This window comes from Lygodium microphyllum, chromosome 14 (genome assembly GCF_053477565.2).
Source record: "Lygodium microphyllum isolate KBCC chromosome 14, Lygodium_microphyllum_v1.1.10, whole genome shotgun sequence".
NCBI classification, from domain to species: domain Eukaryota; kingdom Viridiplantae; phylum Streptophyta; class Polypodiopsida; order Schizaeales; family Lygodiaceae; genus Lygodium; species Lygodium microphyllum.
This window is the reverse complement of record NC_141148.1, coordinates 112,103,143-112,114,079: the sequence shown is the minus strand read 5'-3', so window position 1 is coordinate 112,114,079 and position 10,937 is coordinate 112,103,143. Positions and strand designations below refer to the sequence as shown.

The 10,937-nt window shown below is 42.9% G+C and overlaps 1 pseudogene across 1 annotated transcript; it reads left to right on the top strand.

Moving 5' to 3' along the window:
• The first annotated feature begins 1,182 nt into the window (after positions 1-1,182).
• LOC148025999 (protein RMD5 homolog pseudogene) lies at positions 1,183-4,021 on the top strand (annotated as a pseudogene). Its single transcript, XR_015693172.1, has 2 exons — positions 1,183-1,410; positions 1,881-4,021. The product of XR_015693172.1 is annotated as a protein RMD5 homolog pseudogene (transcript).
• The last annotated feature ends 6,916 nt before the right edge of the window (positions 4,022-10,937 follow it).

The following is a 10,937-nucleotide window of genomic DNA, read 5'->3' as shown; positions in this document are numbered from 1 at the left end:
GCGTGTTCATATTATCTCTTATTCTTCTTATTCTTCTCTCTCTGTCTCTCTCCTCTTTTTTTCTTTTTTTTCTTCTCTCTCTTTTAAATTTTATATTTTCTCTCTCTATAATTCTTTCTTTATTTCCCCTCTCTCTCTCTCCTCTTATTTCTTTTCTTCCCTGTCTATATCTTTCTCTCGACTTTTTGTTCTCTCTTTCTCTCCTCAATTTTCTTCTTCTCTCTTTTTCTCTTTCAAGTTTTTTTCACTCTCTTTTTTCTCTCTATATATATTTTTATCTCTCTATTTTTCTATTTTCTCTCTCCCTATTCTCTCTCTCTAAGTCAAAATTTATGTTAAAAATAGTTTAATTGAGAAAAGACTATTCTCTTTCCTCTTTTCTTGGACCCTCTCTCTCCACCTTTTCCTCTTTTTTCTTCTCTCTCTCTCCCCCTATTTTTTCCTTTTTTTGTTCTCTCTTTTAAAAAAATCATTCCTCTCTATAATTCTCTCTCTCTTTCTCTTTTGCTTATTCTTTTCTTCTTTGTCTCTTCCCTTTTCTTCTTCTTTATCTCTCCTCTCTTTCTCTCTTTTAAAATTTATCTTTTCTCTCTTTCTCTTCTTAAAAATGTTTAATTAAAAAAAGTTTTGAGAGAGAGAGAGAGAGAGAGAGAGAGAGAGAGAGAGAGTGTGTGTGTGTGTGTGAAACTTTTGATTTATAAAGAAGTTTGATTTAATTAAAAAAGGAAGATGGAAAAGAGAAAGAGAGAGAAATAAATTTTAGGTCATACTCCGGAGGGGGTGGGGATGTGGAGGAAGGGAGAGATTTAATTAAAAAGGAGAGGGGAAAGAGAAAGAGAGATTATATTTGAGAGAGAGAAGGGGGTTTTAATTTTAAAAAAGGAGGTTTAGAAAAGGGGGGTGCGTTCGAGAAACCGTCTGGAGGTTCAGGGCTTCCCATTTAAAACACGTGAGAGAGAGGGGAGAGAGTTTTAATTTAAAAAAAAAAGAGGTTTGGAAAACAAAAATAGATTCGAGAAGCCATCTAAAAGTTTGGGTTTTCCAAACCTATGATTAAAATAATATAATAATAAAACTATAATAATAAAATACCTCTTAGTAAAAAATCTAATGTAAATGTGACGGTTCCTATCATGGAAGCCCCATCGAAAAATTAACACGAATTATCTCCCACTAAGGCACGCCAAAAGAGCTTTGCCCTCCTTCTAAGAGAAGCAGAGCGTTAACCCCTGTATTTACATGCAATCCATCGCGTTTTAGTTAACAAAGAAGTCACGGTATGTGTGGTTCAACTGTCGTGGCCGCGTTGTTCCGAAGCAAAACACATACTCGCATATCTAGGGTTTGGTATGCAGCCGAAGCCATGGTTTCTCCGTTCCCTTATCGAGTTTCCCGTCGATCGCATTGCAGGTCTGTTCGTCTTCTCCTCTGTCTCAGACAGGTCTGCATATTGTCTTTATTTCCTTTTTTCCTGAATTTGCCAAGGATCAGCTTAACATGTATACGTAGGCATAAATAACGTACATTTTGCAGTATGTCGCTTAAAAGGTGTTAATCTGTTCCAATCAAAATTTTTATCTCATACAGTCCTTGCACAGGAGCTATAGCTTCAGCATATGCCAGTTGAAAAATATCCATAAGCATGCATAAATTGTACAATACACAACGTTTCATATGTTTGTTTCTTTCAATCTACTATCATATGTTTGTTTCAATCAATTCTCTATACATAAATGTGCCTTAATATGCTTGTTCCAATCAATTCTTTTACAGTAGTCGTAGCTTCAGGTTTGCTTGATTTGCATTGATTTGTAGAGATTTTAACTGCAAGAAAACCCTAATTCCAATCAATAAATGGCCTGCATGCTCTATACTTGCAGTGAGATGAGTTCAATAGTCTGGTATTGAGAAGAGTGCAGATCAAGTGCAAGCAAAAATGGACCTTCTGCCTGTGCGAGACACATTTGACCGGGCATTCAAAAAGCAAAAGCTTTCAGACGCCAAGGCACAGACTGTCATCAAACAATTGTCCCAGGAAATTGAACTGGCCTCAAAGAAGCTGGATGATTTTGGTGAAGGCAACTGCTCACAGATAAAGTCGGTTCTGATAGATCTGCAGGCAAGCTTAAGTGAGACTGGATGCCTGAATCAAGTTGGAATGCCACAGAAGGAGCTGAATATAGGTTTAAATAAGTATGGCAAGGCATTGGATAAAGTCTTCCACACAGACATTGGAAAAGCATGCAGAGATGTACGTTTTGATGAGCATTTAGTAAACAGGATTATTGCATCACACTTCTATCGGCAGGGACGATTTGATCTAGGTGACTGCTTTGTAAATGAAGCTCAGGAACCATTGTGTGCTGCATTGAGGGCCCCTTTCTATGAGATGTATCAGATCCTTGAACATTTGAAATCTGGTAATCTGGAGCCAGCCCTCTTGTGGGCAAAGTCACATCATGATGCACTTCTGCAAAAGGGTTCTTCTCTGGAGTTCAAGCTGCACCAACTCCAGTTTGTACAGCTTCTTCAACATGGGTTGCGTACTTCGGCACTTCAGTATGCGAGGGAACACTTTTCACCTTTTGCGGCTCTACACATGGCGAAGATACAGCGGCTGATGGGTAGCCTTCTCTATGTGGGGCGGCTGGAATCGTCACCTTATTCTGACCTCTCACCTCCTCATATTTTGGATCACATGGCAGATGAATTTACACGGGTACATTGTTCTCTCTTGGGACAGTCGTATGAGAGCGCCTTGCAAGTGACTCTCTTAGCAGGTTCACAGGCACTTCCCACATTATTGAAACTAGTTTCAGTGCTTACAACCAAGAACCAAGATTGGCTGGGGTTAAAGCAGCTTCCTGTTGAGATTGAACTAGACAAAGAATATCAGTTTCATTCAATTTTTGCCTGTCCTGTCTCTAAAGAGCAAACCACGGCAGATAATCCTCCTATGCTGATGCCATGTGGTCATGTACTTTGCAAGCAATCCCTTCAGAAGCTTTCTAAGCACCACTCTTTTAAGTGCCCTTACTGCCCAGTTGAATTGGTGATCAATCAATGCAAACCCATTATTTTTTAGATTGACTCGGGCGTTCCACGTTTCTACCAATCCTCTACTGTTAAGTGGAATTGTATAGGTGATTTTTATACAGAAAGCCTCATGGAACTTTAAATAAAGTGGAAATCTATTTGAGAGTTCGTTAAACGGCTGGAACTTATTTGGGGCAATTGATGGATTTTGTTGTCATGTTGCCATCAAATCCCTGGTCTAAGAACACACTACTTATGAATGCTTGACGCCGGCAATTTGCTCTTTTCCAGGTGCATGTGAATGTGTTGCAGTATCTGGCATTAATTGTTCTGCTTGCACAGAGGAAGGTGAGGCAAACCATTTGTGAAGGCAATCTGTGCAGGGAAAGGATCAGTCTGTATATGTTACTTTGCCAGTGCAGTTTTGGGAAGAGTATTAGATGGTGTTATTGCAACAATCTCTACAGTGTCTACGCAGTATTTTGTGCTGTTTAGGTGGCCTGCTGAACTTACTACTGCACGTCAAAGGAGGTGTGCAGCTGGTTGATTTACAGGGCATTCACCCTTCAATACAATGATTAGCTGTGGGAGCCAAGTTTGACTTACCACCCTCTTTGGCAATGGCCATCCTTCTTGGATGTAAATGCATATCTATATACTTGAGATTGCATCCCTTAAAAGAGCCTAGAACATTTACACCATGAAACAACAATTGACTAAAAGTAAGTGATGTATACAGAACAATGAATTAATGTACCTAAGAATCAAGCAAGCAAATTATGCATACAAATATCAAAGGAGCAAGCCAACAAGTTATGAAAGGAGCAACCCAATAAGTTCCATTGGTTTGGGATCGTGCAATTTGGTATTTTTTTCTTATGCAAACCATGAACACAAGAAAGTCAAACTCTTTGACTAGAACAAACAATGATTTCAAGATGTGATACTTGAGGTGTAAACTTTATCTACATATGAAGTTTTTCATGGCTTGTAAAAATTACATGGTGCAGGATATAGAATTTGAGCAAGGAATACTATGAAGCTAGGATGGCAATCTAGATAGGTGATAGGTGAAGAGTTCAAGGTTAGTTGGCTGAATTTTTGACTATAGGCAAAAGATAGATGATCATGGTTTTGAGGGGATCTCACTTATATAGCTTGTGAAGGTGGTTAGGTTGATTGACTTTCCATATTATGAATTGTTGCTAATTGGTTAGAAAATGTTACAAGGAATAGTTAGGGGTTGTTTTTGTGGCCCTTGGATCTTAAGATAGGGGTCCCTGATAACTCTTATATCCCACAATTTGATGGAGTGCCTCGAGTTACTATTAGCTCTATTATTCTAACCCAAAGGTTAGACTTATAAAGGCCGTCTTTTTGCCATGCGATTATATAGACCTTATTTGATATATAAGTTAGGTTTGGGCTTATTCATGGCTTGTTCTTATGATAGGGGCCTTACAACTTTGAGCACCATGGATTATTGGTGATACCTTTCAAGGATGAGACATTGAGTATGTATTACGGTACATGGGTGAACTTAGTAGACAATTCTAATGAAGGCTAATTTTAATATTCCAAACAATAAAGGACATGTCAATGTATAGGCTTTTAGCAAGAGTTCGTATCTAGCAAGAGTTAGTATTTAGTAGAAAATAATAAGTTCATTTGAAGAAGGTAGAATTATGCCAAGGAGTTGTCATGATTGTACATTTGGCGTATATCGATCGCATTGAGGACACTTGGCATTGATAGAGACAATGAAAAAAAAAAAGGAAGGAATAGGTACATCGATGCAAGAGGAGCAGACTCATCTATAGAATGAGAGGAGAAGCTCAAGCTAGAGATGGCTTGCATAAAAGATTACCTATTATCAGAGTAAAGGGGCACTTCTTGCTTCCTTCTTTCTAGTTGAGCTTTGGTTGATTGCTTTTAAGTGTAGGTATCCATCTCATCTTCTATTGATCTCTATGTCTTGCCTCTTGAAACATGGAGATGCAAAAAGAAGGCACACAAATAGAAGATAAAAAGGCTTGCCTACCTCCAACCATCCATATTATCAGCACACAATTACTTGCTACTTTCTTATAACTATTGGAGTTTAAATATGACTACTATATTGTTGGCATATGGCTTTGAAGATAGATCTTGAAATATGAATACCACTTAATTGAAGGGTCTGGATAGGCAATAGATTACACCGACTATCTTACATGCATGTGTGAAGAGTGGAAGAAATTAGAAGACATTGTGTAAATTTGTCTAAATGGAGTTTAGAGCTAGGAGTACAGTAGTTAAAAATGTTAGATATGATCAATGCCCCACCCTCATTAGGTGCTACCAATGATCCATGGTGCTCAAAGTTGTAAGGCCCCCATTATGAGGAGAAGCCAAATGTGAGCCCGGACATTGGTTGAGTCCTGACTTGTATATCAGATGAGGTCTATGTGACCGGATGGCAAAAAGGTGACTGTTGTGGGTCTAATCTTTGGGTTAGACGGAGTGGTTATGCTGGTAGCAACTCGAGGCACATTGCATTGAGTTGCGTGGTAAGGGAGTTAAAAGGGGCCCCTATTGTGGGGTCCGGGGGCCGCGGAAGCGGCCCCTGGCTGGGGGGTCCCAGGGGGGCCAGCGGCCCCCCTGGCGGGGGTCCGGGGGCAGCGCCCCCGGCCCGATGGTAAAGGGAATATTCCCTGGAATATTCCCTGGCCGACTAGTGGAGGCTCATATGGTAGGTCGGTCAGCAGGCCGACCTAACGACCTTCGCGGGCTATAAAAGCTAAACCCCTTCGCAGCCATCTCACACTCATCTTTCACCCAGTCAGAGTTGTTGTTCCAGCTAGCCTTAAGCTCTTCACCTATCTTCTGTCTAGATCGCCATCTAAGCTTCATTCATTGGAAGCGCACGGGTGGACAGAGCCATCTTTGTATCAGTTGTTTGGAGTTAAAGAATTTTACTGATTCTCCTCTTATCTGTTGTGTACTCTCTATCTCTTTCTCAGATTCTGTTCGCTGCGCCGTGTAATATTTTACATGGTATCAGAGCCCAGGGGGCTCTAGAGATCGGAGAGAGTGCAAGAGGCAAAGGCTTCAACAGCAAAGAGAAACGATGTCGACTCCGGGAAGCAGTTCTGGCGCATCAGGAAGCGGTGCAGGAGGTGGTGCTGCTGTACCGGCTATTCAAACACTGAGGATTCGTCCACCAACCTTCAGCGAAGGCAAGTTAGATGGTACAAACTACACCTTGTGGAAGTTCAAAATTACTACTATCCTTGATTCTTATGAGCTTCTGGAGACTGTGCTGGGGACTGACGCAGAACCACAGCCTACCCCCGACCCATCAAATCCTAGTGTGATGATTCCTCCGAATGCAGATCTTCTACGAGCTTGGAAACGAAGGAATGCAGATGCATTGTGTGCCTTAGTTACAAGCTGTTCTGACAGTGTTTTGACTCTGATTCAGCATACAACCAAAGCGTCAGAGGCTTGGAATGTACTAAGGAGTCAATATGAAACACGAAACCAAACAAGGATTCAAAACTTGGAGAATCAACTAGCAGCGGAGAAGTTTGCTGAAAGAGAGACGGTTGAAGCATTCATCACTCGGATTAAGAATCTGCGCGACCAGATGGCTGGCGCTGGGATACAAAAGACTAGCGAAGAGCTAGCTCGGAGGTGTCTTCGGATTTGTCCACAAAAGTTTGATGGACTAGTAACTGCCCTTAATACTCAGGTGAGACCTCAAGCTTTGACTTTTGAGGAGTTTTGTGCATTATTAATGGAGGAGGAGTTGAGGCTGAAAGCCCGAGAAGGAAGCAACAATGGAGATGCTGCATTCTCTGCCAATGCAAAAGGCAAAGGTGTTTCCTCCACCAAAAATGATGGTGACAAAAAGAAAAAGGGCGGCAAGAAGAAGTTTCAAGGAGAGTGCTTCTACTGTAAGAAGAAAGGACATGCGATTGCAGATTGTCGTGTCAAGAAGGCAGATGAAAAGAATGGTACCCTTAAAACTAAAGGGAAAGAGACAGCCAATACGGCTGAAGCAGAGTTGGAATTATTCATGGCGACCATTGAGGAAGTGTGCTCCTCGGCGTAAGAAGAATCTACCACTGACTCTTGGGTGTTGGATAGTGGGGCCTCCCGTCACATGACCAACAAGAAAGGTCTATACAGTTCTATGCAGCCTCTACAAGAATCCATCACTGTGACGGTTGGAAATGATGCTAAATGCCCTGCTGCGGGCACAGGTACTATTTCTTTTGTTGCTGCAAATGGTGAAGTCAAAAAGCTTTCAAATGTGTTGTATGTTCCCGAAATCAGGAGAAATCTCTTATCAGTTGCTGCCATAACTGATCTTGGTCATGAAGTGAGGTTCAAGAAGACAGGTGCAGAAATTATTGATAGTGCTGGCACAATTGTTGGCAAAGGAGAAAGAAGGAACAACCTGTATGAGCTAAGTGCTCTTACAGCCACCGCTGGAGTGGGCACAAGTAAGCTTTGGCATGAAAGGTTTGGACACATCGGATTTGCAGTATTGAAGGAGATGCAAAAGCAAGGTATGGTTGCTCACCTACCTACAATAACTGAATTGAAGGAACCATGTGAAGCTTGTATGATGGGCAAGCAACAGAGAAAGGCATTTCCACAAGAAAGCAAGAATAGAGCACATGCTCCTCTAGAGTTGGTGCATGCTGACTTGTGTGGTAAGATGCCTACACAGGCCTTGGGGGGATCTTCTTATTTTATGTTGATTGTCGACGACTACAGTAGGAAGATGTGGGTGTACTTCCTTCGTGATAAGGCTCAAGCTTTTGGTAAGTTTAAAGAATGGCTAATACTTGTTGAGAATGAAACAGGGAAAAGTGTGAAGAAATTTAGAACAGATGGTGGTGGTGAGTTCAACTCAAAGGAGTTTGAAGGCTTTTGCAAGAGCAAAGGGATCAAGCGTCAATTGACGACGCCTCACACACCTCAGCAGAATGGTGTTGTGGAACGCAGGAATCGTACCATTGTGGAGATGGCAAGATGCATGCTAAAGGGCAAGGGATTGCCTAACCATTTTTGGGCTGAAGCTGTTAATACTGCAGTCTACATTCTAAATCGGAGCTACACAAAGGCTCTCAAGGGAAAAACACCTCATGAGGCTTACGCTGGTAAGAAACCATCTGTTTCACATTTCAGAATTTTTGGATGTGAATGTTATGCACATGTTCCAGATGAGAAGAGAAACAAGTTACAACCAAAAAGCAGAAAATGTATCTTCTTGGGTTATAGTGATGAGCAGAAGGCTTACAAGTTATATGACCAAGAGGCAAAGAAGATCATCGCGAGCCGTGATGTGGTGTTCAAGGAGGAGCCGCATACTGTGGAGGAGGAGAAGGCAAGGTCTTCCACTTTATCATCAAGCGAAGAAGTAGTCCACTATGAACCTGTCCCGAGAGCTATCCCTATCCTTAAGGAGGAGGAAGCATCATCTTCAGATGATGAGGAAAAAGTTCACCAACCTGACATCACCCCACCGGAAAAGCCATTGCCGCGCTGGGTGAAGCAGCTCTATGACCACAATAATCCTATGCCTGCATCTGTTGAGGAGAAGGCAGACGGACCAAGGAGGTCTCAGAGAATAGAGGAGCAAAGGAGGGCTTCTGCTCACATAGTCAACATGGCCTTGATGGTTGAGATTATGAGAGAAGTAAAGGAGCCAACTGACTTAGAAGAAGCACTTGCAGATCCATCATGGAAGGCTGCTATGCAGGCGGAGTATGACAGCATAATGAAGAATGACACTTGGGAGCTAGTGGATCGGCCAGCAAAGCGGAAGATTATTGGCACCAAGTGGATCTGGAAGGTAAAGTACAAGGCTGATGGTACCTTAGAAAAGTACAAAGCTAGACTGGTTGCCCAAGGATTTTCACAAGTTGAAGGGTTTGATTTTCAAGAGTCATTTGCCCCAACTGCCAGAATGACCACTATTCGCACGGTACTTGCAGTGGCTGCCCACAAGAAGTGGCCAGTGTACCAAATGGATGTTAAGTCAGCGTTCTTAAATGGTGACCTCAAGGAGGAGGTGTACGTGGCTCAGCCACCAGGGTTTGAGGCCCCCCATTCTGAGAACAAAGTGTGTAAACTGAAGAAGGCATTGTATGGGCTGAAACAAGCCCCCAGAGCATGGTACCAGCGGATAGATAGGTTCTTTTTAAACCTAAACTTCAAAAGATGTGCCTCAGATGCTAACTTGTATGTTTACAGGGATGGTAAAAAGTCTGTAGTGATTGTCCTATATGTGGACGACCTTCTTATTACAGGTGACTATGAAGATATGATCAACCAAACTCGAAAGGCTTTGAGTTTTGAGTTTGAAATGACAGACTTGGGCTTGCTGCACTATTGTTTGGGGATTGAAGTCTGGCAAGAGCCAGGAAAGATCTTCATCTCTCAGAAGAAGTATGCATGGGAGATCTTGAAGGCATTTGGCATGACCGAGTGCAAGGAGATAGCTACACCTATGGAGGTGAATGTAAAGTTATCCGTTGAGGATACATCAGCACTAGCAGACATTGGGAGGTATAGGAGGTTGGTCGGCAGTCTAATCTACTTGTGTAACACCAGACCAGATATCAGTTTTGCTGTTGGTGTTTTGAGCAGGTTCTCAAACAAACCTCATGAGAGTCATTGGAAGGCTGGGATGCGGGTGCTCAGATACTTGAAGAAAACTCTTGACTATGGTATCACATACAGTTTCGGAACTTCTCTTGTGGGGAACTGTGACTCAGATTGGGCAGGAGACATTGATTCCAGGAAGTCAGTTTCTGGTTATTGTTTCTCTTTGGGTTCAGGAATTTTCTCTTGGATTAGTAAGAAGCAACCAACAGTGGCATTGTCTTCTACCGAAGCAGAGTACAAGGCAGCTTGTTTTGCTGCATGTGAGGCCGTATGGTTGAGAAGGATTCTATGGCATATGGGAGTGCAGGATGAAGAACCAACTGTGCTGAGATGTGACAATCAGAGTTGCATCGCCATTGCCAAAAATCCAGTGTTTCATGCACGCACCAAACATATAGAGATCCAGTATCACTATGTGCGTGATTTGATGGAGGATGGGATAGTGGAATTGGTCTACTGTCCAACAGAGGAGAATGGAGCAGATATCTTCACCAAAGCACTTACAAAGGATCTGCTTCAAGTTCATCTTCAGAGACTTGGCATTGGGCCGAGGAGATAGTTCACCTATGGGTGGACATTGAGGGGGGGTGTTAGATATGATCAATGCCCCACCCTCATTAGGTGCTACCAATGATCCATGGTGCTCAAAGTTGTAAGGCCCCCATTATGAGGAGAAGCCAAATGTGAGCCCGGACATTGGTTGAGTCCTGACTTGTATATCAGATGAGGTCTATGTGACCGGATGGCAAAAAGGTGACTGTTGTGGGTCTAATCTTTGGGTTAGACGGAGTGGTTATGCTGGTAGCAACTCGAGGCACATTGCATTGAGTTGCGTGGTAAGGGAGTTAAAAGGGGCCCCTATTGTGGGGTCCGGGGGCCGCGGAAGCGGCCCCTGGCTGGGGGGTCCCAGGGGGGCCAGCGGCCCCCCTGGCGGGGGTCCGGGGGCAGCGCCCCCGGCCCGATGGTAAAGGGAATATTCCCTGGAATATTCCCTGGCCGACTAGTGGAGGCTCATATGGTAGGTCGGTCAGCAGGCCGACCTAACGACCTTCGCGGGCTATAAAAGCTAAACCCCTTCGCAGCCATCTCACACTCATCTTTCACCCAGTCAGAGTTGTTGTTCCAGCTAGCCTTAAGCTCTTCACCTATCTTCTGTCTAGATCGCCATCTAAGCTTCATTCATTGGAAGCGCACGGGTGGACAGAGCCATCTTTGTATCAGTTGTTTGGAGTTAAAGA